Source organism: Nothoprocta perdicaria, unplaced genomic scaffold, assembly GCF_003342845.1.
Source record: "Nothoprocta perdicaria isolate Ctin4 unplaced genomic scaffold, notPer1 scaffold_299, whole genome shotgun sequence".
Classification (NCBI taxonomy): Eukaryota; Metazoa; Chordata; class Aves; order Tinamiformes; family Tinamidae; genus Nothoprocta; species Nothoprocta perdicaria.
Genome location: NW_020455531.1, coordinates 212,428 through 222,889, shown reverse-complemented (window position 1 = coordinate 222,889; position 10,462 = coordinate 212,428).

Here is a 10,462-nt window from a genome sequence, read left to right as displayed (position 1 = left end):
TCAGAATAAACAAAAATTAGAGCATAGGGATGATTTTTTTTTCCAAACAGGAGCTCAACAGGGAGAGGGGAGAATTTAATTACACTCACATATTCACAATTTGTTTTAGAAGCACTCTGCCAGGGCAATTGCTTCGGGTTAAAGGCCTTGAGGATGCCCAAAAGGCTAAGTCAAACTGTGTGCATGTTGTCTAGTGGGTGAAAGGAGGAACAGATACTAAGCCTCCACCCAGGACCTTCATTGTTTGAGCTCTGCAAAAATGTAGGGGAAATAATATGATTTTCTTCATATATGATTTCCTATTGTTTGAATTCTTCCTCTTGATGAAAGTATCATGGATAAAATAGAGTACATTAGCTTTGATCTGAGCCTTTCCCAGCAGCCCATAAAACACAGCTTTGTGCACCAGCATATGAACAACACCAATAAAAGGGGTGCACTTAAGGGCAAGATTTTATGGATCCATCTGCCAAGCATTTCTTTGCAAGAGGAGAAACACATCACGAGTCTAAGCAGATGCCAGGACTCACCAAATCATTTATTGCCAGCAAAACATCAAGCCAATTTGGTGCTCTCTGCAAGCTGTTTCCAGAATTGCATTGCCCTTGATACATTTTTTTACCCTTCTCTACAAACAATGCATGAGGACATTTGAGTTCTCCTARTGGATGTATCCAATTGAATTCATGCTTTGGCTATATGACTAGATGTGACTTGCGAGCTTAGCCTTAGAGTTGCTCTGTAATTACCCAAACTGGTCTCTACATTTCAGAGCGGAGTCTGAAGAAATCACTGAGGCACTGACTGTAAGGGCATTCTTCAGCGAAATGAACATGGCAGGAAATGATGCCAAGGATGCTAAAACACCCATCCGTGACCAAGTAGGGCCCCAGTTTGCAGGTTTATCTGAGTTCTGACYCCGGGCTGAGGGTGACGATTGAGGGGACACTAGACTCATAATCAGTTAAGGAAATGACACAGTCAGCCTTCCTGCACATAGGTCCTGAGCTTTGAGAGTGGGAGAGCAGGCATTGCCACTGCATAAAACTGGTCAATGATATGCAGCAAATAGAAGTACACTCACTGCTCAAGGACATGCATAAGCAAACGGGATGCCACCGCCATAGGGCACAGTCATCACAGGATAGAATAATTTCCTCTGGAAGGGGCTTTTGGAGGTCATCTGGTCCAACCACCTCCTCAAAACACATCTGAAAAGTCTCCAGATGATTGTCCTTCCCATTCTTTCACGTTTCCAGTTGTCTTCCCTTTCCTCGTAGCTCCTGCAGATGTGGGGACAGCACAGTAGAGCTCAGGAGAGAGCTCAGGCAGCCACCCAACCTTTCCTCCCCAGGCCTCCAAAAACCCTTTGTGAGCGGCAAACACAGGGGCCAGAGAGGCCTGTGAGCCCTGGGAGAGACGCAGTGTTTGCAAAGCTCCTCCTGCACACCTGGGTGCCAGCAAGCCCTGACCACCCAAATGTTTGTGCAGCGGGAACACAGGGAGCAGAAACGTGATCTGATGGAATCGTGAGCCAGCTTTAGCAAACACGGGCTCTAATTAATTTTTCCCTCCCCTTGTTTACCCAGCTTTGTATGTAACGGAGAGCTGAACCGGGCTTATCGGTAATTACCAACAGTGCTGGAAACTTTGCACGTCACGGTGCTGCGTGACTGCGCAAGGTGGCGATCCGTGAAGAAGGATGGATTTTCTTATTCGTTTCTTGGGAATATTTCAAAAAACTCACAGAACCCCTACTGTCCCTGATTAGCGCTCCCATGGTGAAGTGAGAGAAAAGGACAGCGGGGGAAAAGCAGAGGGCAGACACGCATCCCTTTGGGATCTAATTGTGAAAGTTTCCTGGGTGGAAAAGGCTACGTTCTGGATTCGTCCACAGAGGCTCTCAGTCCGCAGTCCAACTCCTGCACTGAGGCTCGGCGGGCGCTTTCCCAGCCGGAAAATTGCATTTCCCCATTCCATAGTGACACCTGCTGGGAGCAATGAGTGGATGGAGCGGAGACTCCCTCTGCTGCTCCGCTCCGGGAGAAGCGAAGGGTCTCGGGCAATCAGGCAGGTTGGGTCTCCCSCCTTGGCGGTTTGGGTGTTCCCCTTCCCTCATGGATTGAGACAGGCTCTTATTTTAGGGAGAAGGGATCCCTGCAGCATGGRTAACTCTTTGAGAGGCTTCACACACACAGCCTGGCAGCCCCTCAAGAGCGAGGAGCTGCAGGGACGAGGAGGCTGTTCCGATGCAGAGGGCCCAGGGTGGCAAGGGCAGGGGGAAGCAGGGGTGAATTTGTCCCCCTTTGCAGAAGCTGAAAGGTTGTCCCCRAGAGAGGGTTGTTTTACACATGTTCTTTTCTCACAGTCCTGCGAATATGCCTGCCCCTGCAGGAGCACAAGATACAGGGCCTGTATCTGTGGTCGGATCCAGTGCGGCCATTYCCATGGCAGCCCAAACTGTGACTTTCCTGTGTTTTCCTTTCTCTTTTCCTCATGAGGGTTTTGCCATTTACCATTCTTACCCATTTGGATCCCATGGTGCCTGGCATGCAGGCTGTGATCCCGCAACACATGCTTGCAACAACCAGGGAAACTGAGAAATCCTGCCCTAACCCTACGCTATGCCATCCCCCCAYTCCAAGCCGAAGGGGAAATTTGGCAGAAAAAGTGCCAAAATGTTTTAGAAATAAATGACAGACACCAGAGTCATCACACGTCTTCAGAGGCAGGATAGTAATTTCTGAAATGTATTTTTAACAGTGAGGAGTGATGGGAGGGAAGCCACTTAAACCTAATGCAAACGGAGGATTTGTCAGCCGCRCAGTTTGTATAATGTCATACCCAGGAAATGCTATAAAAATTGAGRGATTACAGAGAGGAGAGACATTTCTAAAATTGTAGGCCTCCTTTTAGAGCTTTAACCCCCCCACACACTCCTCTTCCAAATCACTGGGAATGCTCTTCCTCAAGGAAGAGCAGGAGCCGATCTCAGAAATTTTGACAGTTCTCTAAGCTTCATGTTACTTAAGAAACTCTCCTCTCCCTCTCCCCACTACCTCTTGCAGTTTTTGCCAACTGCTGCACCTCCTCATTTCAGCTTTTCAGTGATCCCAAAACATTTTAACCACAGTAGGGCTGTCTGCAAATGCTTCCAGTCAATTTTCTTCCTCCTCCTAGGCAGCAGCAGCTTCTGTGACCAGAAACCCTATCTAATAGGGAGGCTTCCCGCTGTTTTGCTTTAGGATTTGGCCCCAGCTTAAAGATGTTAGCAATGGGACCGTGTGACCAGCTGATGCACAGTGACAGCAGATATGAACACATCTGGAAATTCTTCACAGCAGTGCTTCGAGAGGGTTAATTGCACTGACCTCATTTAAAAAACACTTTGAGCTCTGTGGATGAATAAAACTGTATAAAAACATGTATTATTGTTATTAATATGGATATTGTGTATTAATATTTATGTCATTCTCATGGCTAATTATTTAAGGAAGAAATTGTTGAAGCACTTGCTTGTAGCAAAAAGTGTCTCAGAACCCCAGAAGCAGGAGTCTAGTGGGCCACAGGGTCTAGCACCCCACCGGGGGCTGTCTCGCTCCAGAAATGCTGTTCATCGTTATTAAGGTAACTTAAAACTTGTATTAAGGATAAATTATGTTTGGGCGCATTAGCTTTATTTATGTTAAGGCTGACCCAAACCAAGCTCCAAAAAAGATTTATACGGATAATATCTGAGCTCAAAGCAAATGCCCCATGAAGGCAGGAGAAAAGCTATGCTGTTGTTAACAGCACTAAAGCCCACAGCCGCCTCTTACGTGTAAGCAGCTTTGCCGGAGCCCCGTGCCTGCTTCCAGCTGTGCTCTGGGAGGTGCAATGAAGCCCTCCAGCGGCCGGCGGCTCGTTGTCACTGCCGGGGTGCTCCGTGCCCCTTTCCCTTGGCAGCCCCACACGGCAGCCCCACTTATCTCCCCACATGCCTGCAACGAGCGCAGAGATTTGGACGTCCGATTGTCCCTCTGCAAGCCTCGCTGTGGGAATATCCAGTGCTGAACCTTCCSCTCTCCATAAAATTGCCACCTTTATTCCTCCCTTCCCTGGTCTGCTTTTATGAGTCACGGAGTGAGAATAAATAGTGTCGGCCTGACAGACAAAGGTGTCAGCTGACAGGATTTCCATCCTGCTTAAAATATATGGGCTATGGCTTACATGGGGTGACGTGGATATTACCTGTATCTTCTTTTATGCTAACTAGTAAATACAAATCTCTACAGAAGTGATATATGCTGCAGTTCGTCTTTCACAGAGGAAACAGTAGGCGGGCATCCCTGTCTCGCCAGACTCAGTTTAGTTAGCCTTTTGTAAARTCTTACGCTAGAAGAATTAGTAGTTCAGAAGTTCTCAGAGTAGAAGTGTCTTTTCCCACTTAAAACTTTATCTTTGACACTCTTCTTCAGCAGAATCTGTGTGTTTTGAAAATCTGTCAGGGACCAAACCTTTTTTGCTAAGTTGCTCCCTCACAGATCCGTCTTTTTCCATCGCTGAGCTTTTTTAGATACTGTTGTGAACACACATTTTGGTGATGCCCAAGTGGGCAGTTCTATCAGAAGTCTTCCAGTGAAAGATGGGACTCTGCTTGGATTTTACACATTATTATATAATCTTACTGAAGAGTTGCAACCTGCACATACCAAGTTCTGTTCTAAACCCCGCCAGGCTCATCTCCTCCAAAGCAGTTAGCAATTGGGAAATCCATAAATTAATAYTGCATGGTACAACTTTAAAAACAAGCTTTTTGTATAGGCAAAGGTGAAGATATCTTTGTCTCTGGTGTATATGGGTATATAATACTAGCCCAGCTGTCCCTGTCTCTGCAGGTAAAGCAGAGAGCATAATCCAAGTTACAGTTCTTCTCTCTTTTGCCAACTCTTGCCCACCACAGCATGGTCACTATCAGCTGAGAGAGCCCAATATCTGTGCTAACATTTTAGAGTTAAAGAGTTGTCTACACTACATCACAACACAGACATCATGAGACTCAGTGCAGAAGGCAYAGAGTTCTGCAGCATGTTAAGCTACAACTTTATCTTACTGAGGCCAGCCCCATCCTTGAGTCTTGAAGTAGYTCACATAGTTCTGCAAACTGGCCTTGATATCTAACCAGAGGCTGTGGCGCGTGTGGCATATGCACACTCGTGCTCTGAAGCTCTCAGAGGAAGCCTTAACACTTCCTTATATAAAGCCTGTTCCTCGGAAAAGGCTTGAAGTAATGCTCTTTGCCTTGGATGATGTGATAGATGTGCCAAAGAAACAAGTTTCAGTATAACCTTAGCACTAGTCCCAGGAACATACTGGAAAACAGAAGTTGCTCTTCAAAGTTCAGGGCAAAGCTTTAAAGCTTGAAAAACGTTTTTGATTTAATTGCTGGGAAAAGAAAGAACGAAGGAATGGAAGAAGGATTACATCCAAAATTTTGGTTTCCTAATCAATACCCACTGTTCCTCCTGGGTACAGCACTCCCATTTCCTGAGAGAGGTTAAATGCAAGCTGATCACTCCAGCTCTTCAGTTCAATACATCTATTAGAGTCAGCAATGACCTAGGTTTGAGATCAGTCACTTTACTTCACATGGAAAATTCTCCAATACTCCATCAATAAAATAATTAAATTCCCTACAGGGTAGAGCATTTACTGGTTAATCTTTCCTGGGAGTTGCTAGTCTTAACTTTGTTCAATGTTTTGTAAAATTCAAAATCAGGCTCATTATACTAAGAGCAGAATTCAAACCTATTTACCATCTCATAATCGCTACCTCTCCTGCTATAAAATCTAGGTCTGGGTTTAATTTGAGAAGACAAAATTAGTCCTTTTTAAGAAGCTATCATCAAAGATCAATGACCATCAAATACTTTACTAGGGGAGGAAAAAGAGAAAGAGGCCAAATTTCAAGTCAGTGAGATTGGAGTTCTTAAAGCTGGTGGAATTTTTTTTAAGTCATTCACAAATACTRTATCTACCCTTGACAGGTCATTTCATTCTATTTAACACTTTTTATTCTCTGTGGTTTATAAGCTCTTAAGCAAATGTAAGAGGGAGGAAAAGCTAACGCGCCTGATAATACACTGTATCAGGCTGACAACCTAACTGAATTTCCCCTGTGGTGCTAGCAAAACGCTGCTCCAAAAAGTAATAATGCACAAGGAAAAAAAACAAAAAAAGAGAAAAAAGGGAAGAAGAAAAAGGGGGGAAGGGGATCATAGAGATCATGCCGTCACATTTAATTTCAGAGAACAAAACGTGAAGCTGATTTCTCTTTAGATCAGTTGTATACCAGTTGGAACATGGGTGCCTAGCACTGCGACAGAGTAATATGATCTGAGCTTTAAATAGCTGCCAAACAACCATGTGGTGGCTGGCAGCATTAAACGTGTTGCAATGAGAGTGATCTGTTTCAAAGTAAAACCACATAACAGAGGATAAGTCAATCTGATGTGGGATAGAAGTGGAGGGGGGGAACGTTTTTCATTATCTTTCTGGATTTCTTTCTGTTTTAAATGTGTTTTATTCTTAAAGAAGCATTAATTTAAGGCTTTTTCCCTAATTCTTGGATCATATGCAGTTTAATTCTTGAACCATATGCAGGTCGTTTCAGAGAATGTCTCCTTGGGGTATCCAGGGCACAGGCTATGGAAGAGTGATGAGCAGTACCATTGCCGAGATCATCTCCTTCCTACAACCCAGGTCAAAGGGGCTGCCTATCAATGTGAAAGGCACATTCTGCATGTGTGTGTACTCCCCTGAGTTTCTACAAAAAGCATCCTTGGCATTTCTTAGGCTCAGATTAGCTACAGATAGGCTCAGGTGTTTCACCTACAATAAATAACCAAGTATGACTTTCCTATGGTACCACTGCTCCACTTCAGGCAGAGAGCAATGTGAAGCCTGGCAGCGTGAGACACATTTGGGCTCTTACAGATGCAGGGAGAAATGAAGTGCAAAGTCTGAGGGTGTCTAACACAGGAGATCCTACTAGACCTCCATTTCRTTGTACCTCCATGCTAGATCTGCTAATCTGCTGATCACTATTATCATCATGTCTCCTGGGAGGAACAGCAGTATTTTGTATTGGTTAGACAGACCAGTTTAAACGGGAAACATGAATGAGACACATGAAGTGAAAAGTGGTACTGAAAATACTTGAGATTCTTCATCTCTTCTGACACTTCCGATTACAAATGACTGSCTTCTGTTTTCAATTTCAGTGTCTCTGTTGTCTACAACAAGGCAGTCCTGATGTGCTCTAAGCTAACACAGCAGAATTTCCTGTGAATATATTTTATCTAGTCTTCACTGCTTGGGAATCACACTGACCAATATACAAGCAGAAACAGGAAAGCGAGAGGAAAACCAAGCTGATCCATTAGAAGGTAAATAGCTCCTGCAAGAGGTTCAGCTTGACTTCTTAAGACATAGTTAAGTGCAGGACAGTTATGATTTTGCAAGCATGTGGACAGCAGTACAGATATTACTTACTGCTCTCCTATTAGCAGTTTACTAGCACATTATAGTTGCAGTAGCGAGACTCCCTGCAGAGAAATAGAGCAAGCTTTATTTTGCATTTCCCCAAAGGAGAATATTGCTTTACCTCACTAATGCAAACCTTAATAAGCAACCACATATTTCATGAAGAGCAGACCCAGAGAGAATTCCAGCAGCCACCCCAGTGAGTAACAAGGATTAACTGAGGGCAAATCCTCTTCTGCCTGGTTTTGTCTGCAGCTGCTTTCACCACATTGTGTTAGTGGATCCCCCTGGAATCCACAACAGCTGCACAAGGGGGAATGCTCATCGTCCTTTCTTTYCCTCTTTTCCTCCCTTTCTCACTGCCTCCTTCACAGGCAGTCACAGTCCGCAACACACCTGCAAGTTCATCTTTGTGTAGGTGGCTGAACTGGTCAGATGTTTATTATCTATCCACACCTTTCACGATCACTTTTCTGGACACATTATGCAAAAAATCTCTGATTTTACCACAGATTTTTGAGCCAACAGGCAATTAAAAAAGAAAACTAAAATCCCAATACATTTGCAAGGAACATAGTTCTATGACCAATTTCACAGAATATTTTGATTACAGAATTGAATCCCCTTTACAACCTCTTACTCACCTCTAAACATGAAAATACTTGCACCACCACCAAGGATCAGAGCAAGTTTCCTTAGCTGGTCTGTCTTCCTGGAGATCTTACAAAGCCCTTCTTTTGTACTTAGTTATTAAATGAAATCAAGGATCAAGAGTAAGACTATGTTCTTAGGTAATATTTGTATGGAAAAGCTTCCTCACCACCACCAAACCCATATCCTGATCTAAAACAGCTATGTGATCTGCTTGACTGCATTTGTGTATTGGAGTGTGAAAGCAACCTGTCCACCCTCTTTTCAGAAGGAACRTGACTCTCAGCTCTGCCACTAGAAGGTGGTGCTATCCAATTAAAGTAAACTGATGGAACTACAGAATATTGTCGAAAATGTGAAGTTGTGTGAAAACTTTATGAGTACTTAAGCAATTCCTACTGATGACAGAAAAGGCTTCCTGAAGTTTCGAAGGAAACCCTCAGAAACACCTTCGATCTTCCATGGCCATTGCGCCTGCAGCCTGACCCAAACAGTTCCCTCAGAGAGAGGCTGCGTTGYACATAAGAGTGTAGCTAATTTAGCTGCATAATGGAAAGAGCTCTGAAGATGCACATGGGCTGAATTAAGGGCTCCACGGGAGCCTTTGGCTCATTCCTTGCAGGGTTTATTAGATGCTGCTGCACACATGGTTAGGTTTGCTGGAGGAAGTCCAGCTCTGAGGCACCTCTCAGTTTCTACAGCTTCTAAAAGTTGCAAGAAAGTGACTGCAGTTCTTATGGAGAAGGAGTCTCCCCTGCAGAGAAGCAGACAGGGTTCAGGAGGGGTTCTTAGTCAAATAGCTCTTGATTATTGCATTTACCTCTGCAATTGCCAGTGAGTATCCTAGGCTGTAAAGGGGGTAAATACCAACAGATTGTAGTGTTTGAGAAACAGTATGTGATTGTGTAATTAAGGGCAGGAATATAATACCATATGCACAAGGGCCAGGGTTAATTCCTGCATTTCCTGGCTAACCAAGCACATTACAGTGCAACCTTAATGTTCTCCGGATGGCTATCATTTATATGGAGTTCATATATGTTTATGAATATTTGGTTAAAATTCAGCCATCATACTCTCTGACACAGTAATTAAAAACACTATGTTAGCTGCCAATAAAAATATTTTTGTGATTTGGTAATTACTCCAAACCTCATAGTACCTACTSCTCTACCTCCTGCCCTTGTTGTCTTCCTGTTTTATAATGTATAAAGCTAATCTTGATGATGGAAAAATACATAAGCAGCAGGGAATGCTGGAAATCTTCCAATCACAAAAGTTCCCGAAATGGAAGCAATAGCCAATCTAGCCCACCACATCTTCTAGGTGGGCACTGCTTTCYTGCCTCTTAGTGATTCTTTTCATATTCATAACAGCTGTGGAATTAAGCATTATACAAAAGAAGAAACCAATGTGTAGTCTTTATTTTYCTCCATCCACCCCCAACTACTCTGCTTTGAGTTACAATGTGGAAAACTACACACTATCACATGGATTTAATTTCAGCTTGGGCTCAATGCCAAATGACCAAGTTGCCCATTGTTAATACCCCACCCCAATGCTTCCATACCATGCAAAACAGTCACATCTTCACCCCATTTTCCATACATACGCACACACACGAGCCAATGCTGCAATACAGTATCCAATCTTTCTCCTCCTGATGCCTTACCTAGTTTCATTAGTTTCTTTGGGATGACCAGCAGACAAGCAGGATTTGGTCTAAAATGCAGATTTTTAATACTTAGGAAAATGAGGTCTACATAAAACATACATTTTCATGATCTGGATATTGCTTGCACAATAAACCTTTTTTAATAAAAACAACATTTTACATTTTCTCCCCTTCTATTTAAATCTACACAACCAAGAAAATATGTATTGGATGAGCCAATTATTCCATCCAAACGATAAGTATTAAAACTTGATTAAAATATGAGCACTATARTTCAAAGAACAATTTTGGCATAACTTTAGCTAGTGGTTTAACTATGGCATTTTGACTTACAGAATCATGCAACCAACAAACACAGATTTCAGACTATAAAAGTATACATCTTTCACATGTATACAGAAAAGCGTGTAATAGAAGCAGTTAGGCTTTTACATGTACTGACTAGCACCAAATTGCTCTGCACTGAAACTGTCTTTCTCTTCTTCACATGGATGCTGCACGAACAACTGCACTCTATTTTTAAGTGCAGACATGTTTGCTTGTATTAAAGCTACAGCAAGTAGTGGAAACAGGAGAGGAGATGGATCAAATTACTGTGTTTGAATGTGTTTT